Source organism: Protomyctophum parallelum (genome assembly GCF_964188405.1).
Source record: "Protomyctophum parallelum genome assembly, chromosome: 3".
In the NCBI taxonomy this organism is placed as follows: Eukaryota; Metazoa; Chordata; class Actinopteri; order Myctophiformes; family Myctophidae; genus Protomyctophum; species Protomyctophum parallelum.
The window spans coordinates 19,305,937-19,311,936 of NC_139698.1; the positions used below are offsets into that span (position 1 = coordinate 19,305,937).

At 45.4% G+C, this 6,000-nt stretch overlaps 1 protein-coding gene across 1 annotated transcript in view; it reads left to right on the forward strand.

The window, feature by feature from the left end:
• The window catches only part of pklr (pyruvate kinase L/R), a 36,560-nt gene that overhangs the window by 14,438 nt on the left and 16,122 nt on the right, over nucleotides 1–6,000 (forward strand). The window lies entirely within an intron of this gene.

A 6,000-nucleotide genomic window follows, 5' to 3' on the forward strand; every position in this document is an offset into this window, starting at 1 on the left:
ACTTTGCTTCTTGTTCCCGGGACAACCTATTTTCAGACGGGGGTCGGCGGCCAAATACAGACAATTCTGGGGGTCCTTGGCATGAAAAAGGTTGAGAACCACTGACACAGAAACATGAGGTTTTTCATAAAACTGTCAGGATTTAGAAGACATTTTGTAGAATCGTCCTCATGGTCTAAATGGGTTAGAGTAGTCCAATGGTTCCCAACCTCAGAACCAAGTACCACCTCAGAAAATATTTCTCTCTCTATACCACCATAATATCTGATGTTAAAATACAGGAGCGTAGACCTGTCCTTTTTGTTCCATTCCTAAGCCAACAATGCTGCTGCTCTTAAAAAAACGTCTAAATCACTGATCAGCACAATTGATGATATTTCTAATGTGATTTAATCCGTTCTCAAATCTTCTATTAACGGCTAGGTGTGCTGTCATGCTCATTTCAGCACGGCTGGAGACCAATTGCTTGGTCAGAACTACTACCTAATAATATTTCATTCCACTTTTGTCTTTTTTTCCCCCTTTTTTGGGGCGACTCCTCTGAGTACCACCATAATATCTGACGTTAAATACAGGAGTACCACCAGTGGTACTAGTACCAGTGCATTGGGAACCTCTTGGTTAGACAGATGCTAGGTTGGATGTGTTTTCCAGGTATGTCCTAGTTTCTTGGAAGCACTATTCTCTATCCATGCACTCAGCACTCTACTTATTTACCCAGTCTGTCATTTGTTGACTAGGCTTCGTGCCCATTCTCTTTGATTCCTCACGCGTCACTCTGGATGAGAGGATTTTGCTAAAACACCTACAGTGTAAAGTGTCTTTTATATATCGTTGGAGTTTTGCAGTTGAATAAAAAACAAATGCTGCTGCGTTGTCTTGCTGGCTGCTGTATACCTGCTGTACTTCATGACTAAATCCTGCTACTGAATGGTTGGTATTGATTTAACACGGTTCCATTGTCAGGGTGCAGGGCTCCTGTTTGACTTTCTATTTTTAGCCTTTGCTGTGTGTGTGGTTTGACCATGTCAATGATCACCGAGTGAACCATATCAGTCTCCTGGATAAACGCACTCCGAAAACCAATGTCCAATGTCATATCAACATCCTGTACCAAACCTAAACCAATGTCCAATGTCATATCAACATCCTGTACCAAACCTAAACCAATGTCCAATGTCATATCAACATCCTCTAGAAACCAATGTCCAATGTCATATCAACATCCTCTAGAAACCCTGCTCATAGGTGTTTATCTTATATAACACAGGCTTGAAGGTTGTTAGACGGAGATGATGTTTTTTTCCCCCGTGTGTGTGTGTGTGTGTGTGTGTGTGTGTGTGTGTGTGTGTGTGTGTGTGTGTGTGTGTGTGTGTGTGTGTGTGTGTGTGTGTGTGTGTGTGTGTGTGTGTGTGTGTGTGTGTGTGTGTGTGTGTGTGTGTGTGTGCGCGCGTGTGTGCGCGTGTTCGTGTGTGTGTGCATGCACGTGCGTGAGTGTGCGCATGTGTGCGTGCGTGTGAAGTGCCAATATACTGACATCAGTAACACCACAGTTTATTTGATAAAGATAAAGACTGTACATTAAGACTGTACATTAGCCAGCAACAGGCTGGTAAAGACTGTACATTAGCCAGATAAAGATAAAGACTGTACATTAGCCAGCAACAGGCTGATAAAGATAAAGATAAAGACTGTACATTAGCCAGCAACAGGCTGATAAAGATAAAGATAAAGACTGTACATTAGCCAGCAACAGGCTGGCCAAAACCAGATTCCCTCTTTTCCTCCTCTTTTGCATTTAAAATGTTTCAAACCAATATTCCAAATATTTCACTTTCCCTCCCCCCCCGAAATATAAACCATGAGTATGCATATGCATATGCATCCAACAGGACACATACACAGCCATCAAACAGGGCTGTCTCCTCAAACCATGTGACTTTAATTGAAATTAATTGCAGCATGTCTTGTCACCCTCCTCCCCCCCCCCCCCCCAAGGCAAACACAAGACACGTGTTTTATATGTGAGTGCAGCTTAATTTGAATGTGCTTGTTGGAAATCACTCAACAGTCCAGCATGCGCACCACGGTCAGCACATCTTGCTAAATTGCACATAATAATAATAATAATAATGCCAGAGGCAGCAGGACGTTGCGTTATTGAAAATGAAACGAGAGCTTCCAAACTCGGACACTTGGAAAAATAATCACCTGCATTGGCGGAAAAAGTAGGTCATAAAATGTCTACGGTGGATTTTTATGAAACAACAACTTGACAGATACACAGAGGATCATTCAAGCTTTCCGTAATACGGCTGCAATGTTGGTGAGTTTAACGTCGTTTAATACAATCGGAGAGTTATTTTTCTGTTTATTTGGACGTACGCCGGTCTGTCGAGTATAGTTTTCTTTGCCAGTCAGTCAGTAAGTAGGCGTTCCTGCATAACTTCTGCAGTGCGATGATGTCGTAGACTGATTATTATAGCACTGTATGGCCCAGTAGTGTGAACGGGTTATCAGTACAGTAAAGTACAGTAAAGTACAGTATGACCCAATGTGTGCATAATTACACTGAGCCAGTATGGGTGTGGTATAGTGTCCCTGGTGTACAGTATAGGGAGTCAGGGACACACCCAGGCCTATCAGCTCATGCCTATCAGCTCTCTCTCAGCAGGGACGGATTAACCCCTGAAAAGGCCGGTAATACGGGGGGGGGGGTGGGGGGGGGGGGGGGGGGTGGGTGGCATAGCGCGGGTTATAGGGTTAGAAATTTCGTGTTCTTATCATCTCTTTGACCTAAATTTAACTAAATCAACGGCCAATGAAGGGACTCAAACCCAGTATACCATGCGGTCCAATTTCCTCCGAAGGGGCCCCCCATGAGAGCCATAAGGGGCCCCCCGCTGGCCCAATGGCTATAACTTGGCCCTGCATGTCTCTCGGGGGGGCCACAGAGGCTTGAACGTTGACTGACAGGCTGCATCTCTGTAGCTGCCTCGCTCGCATCCACATCCATTCCTTATTTTACAGTACTTATAAGACACGCAAAATACAGCCCTATATTTGTCCGAACAAAACTGTTACTTTTCAGGATTCAAATTCATTCCCACAAACAATGTAATGTTCTGAATGCCTCTCTGCTCGACTGATTCAATGTAATGAAACAATGTAATGTTCTGAATGCCTCTCTGCTCGACTGATTCGCTATATAGCGTATATAGCTCGGAATCTGTTCTTGAGAGATTGCAGGTGTGTCACTTTCGATGCCGCTGTAGCGATGCTGTAGTATGATGTGGCGTTAATTTACGATAAAACCCCCCCCACAAAATGTTAAAATGTGGAGATAAAGGGGTTTCTACCCAACATAGCGACTCTCTCTGTGTGTGTGTGTGTGTGTGTGTGTGTGTGTGTGTGTGTGTGTGTGTGTGTGTGTGTGTGTGTGTGTGTGTGTGTGTGTGTGTGTGTGTGTGTGTGTGTGTGTGTGTGTGTGTGTGTGTGTGTGACTGTGTGTGTGTGTGTGTGTGTGTGTGTGTGTGTGTGTGTGTGTGTGTGTGTGTGTGTGTGTGTGTGTGTGTGTGTGGCAAGTAATTGCTTCCACCTGTCTTGAACATGTGCAACACGTGTGCCCTTGTGGTCATGTGACCGAACCCATGATGAGTCTTCATACATGTGCATGTCCTTGTAGTTGTTCTATATAGTGTCTATAGCATGTGCTTCTGTGTGTGTGCGTGCCATATGTTTTTGTGTGTGTGTGCTTGCGTGCGTGCCATATGTTTTTTGTGTGTGTGTGTGTGTGTGTGTGTGCAGCCGTGGAACATGTCACAGTGTATCAGTGTATCATGTGCAGCCGGGTGTAATATCTAGGTCAAAGAAAAAGACACACTACGTCAAAGGAAATAAAAGGTGTGTGTGATACATCTGACATGACAGTCTCCACTCTACTGGACTCCACATGCAGAGAGGAAGGGGAACAATTAACCCATTCTGAACGGGAACCCATTTTTTTGAAAAATAGCAGATCTACAAGCTCATAGCGCGCCACCGAGTGGCGCGCTACAAGCTTGTAGGTCTGCTATTTTTGAAAATTCGAAGAACGACTGACATTTTTAGAATCTGATCTCAGGTCAGAATGGGTTAATCAGACCAGTGTGTGTCCAGTGGAAACCTCGTATGAATCTGATCTCAGGTCAGAAAACGCTGTCACATTATTGCGCCGTTCGGTGCATCGTCATGCCAAAAGGTGTTATTATGCCCAAAGTCCAACGCCAATTAAGCAAGTGCAGGTTAAATATAAAGTCCATGGTACCGCATAACCCACTCTGAACGGGAACCCCGCTTTGGGTGTTTTAATCATTGTCATATTTTAGCTATTGAAAAAACAAGCTCGTGATCTGCTATTATTCATTTTTTTAATCATGAAAATGTGGCACGAATCTTTGAATATATATATTCTTTCGGAGCCGACGTTTTTTAGCTCAACTCTTTGTTCATCTGAGGAGAGGTTCCTGGAATAACATATTTTCAGATGGGGGGGTCGGTGGACATGAATTACATATGATTTGTATGTCCTTGACATGAAAAAGGTTGAGCACCACTGATACACAGAAACATAGGTATATGTCAGAAAACTGTCAGGATTTAGAAGACATTTGGTAGAACCGTCTCGGGTCTAAATAGGATAATCACACGCCATAGTAGGCTACCATAATATTTGATGCTCGCACACTAAATATAGCTTATACTAGCTTCAGCAAAGGACATCCAACATTGCACTGGTATAATTCCTCATGGACCAGCAAGGGTGGTCCCTAAGGTGGCGAAGGCAATCCAGAAGTGAGTTACTTTATTGGCACGCATGTGATGAATGCACGGCACACACACACACACACACACACACACACACACACACACACACACACACACACACACACACACACACACACACACACACACACACACACACACACACACACACACACACACACACACACACACACACTATATTGGAGTGCTTTATCGAGATGACGCTGAATATTAATTTATAATGTTGTTGTTCTAGTTTGCTCCTGTCTCCACATTCCTTCTTTTCAGCTGTCCTACTGTCTGTCTCTCCTACACACTGTCTCCCTCTCAGCTGTCCTACTGTCTGTCTCTCCTACACTGTCTCCCTCTCAGCTGTCCTACTGTCTGTCTCTCCTACACTGTCTCCCTCTCAGCTGTCCTACTGTCTGTCTCTCCTACACTGTCTCCCTCTCAGCTGTCCTACTGTCTGTCTCTCCTACACACTGTCTCCCTCTCAGCTGTCCTACTGTCTGTCTCTCCTACACTGTCTCCCTCTCAGCTGTCCTACTGTCTGTCTCTCCTAGGCTGTCTCCCTCTCAGCTGCCCTACTGTCTGTCTCTCCTACACTGTCTCCCTCTCAGCTGTCCTACTGTCTGCCTCTCCTATACACTGTCTCCCTCTCAGCTGTCCTACTGTCTGTCTCTCCTACACTGTCTCCCTCTCAGCTGTCCTACTGTCTGTCTCTCCTACACTGTCTCCCTCTCAGCTGTCCTACTGTCTGTCTCTCCTACAATGTCTCCCTCTCAGCTGTCCTACTGTCTGTCTCTCCTACACTGTCTCCCTCTCAGCTGTCCTACTGTCTGTCTCTCCTACACTGTCTCCCTCTCAGCTGTCCTACTGTCTGTCTCTCCTACACTGTCTCCCTCTCAGCTGTCCTACTGTCTGTCTCTCCTACACACTGTCTCCCTCTCAGCTGTCCTACTGTCTGTCTCTCCTACACTGTCTCCCTCTCAGCTGTCCTACTGTCTGTCTCTCCTATGCTGTCTCCCTCTCAGCTGCCCTACTGTCTGTCTCTCCTACACTGTCTCCCTCTCAGCTGTCCTACTGTCTGCCTCTCCTATACACTGTCTCCCTCTCAGCTGTCCTACTGTCTGTCTCTCCTACACTGTCTCCCTCTCAGCTGTCCTACTGTCTGTCTCTCCTACACTGTCTCCCTCT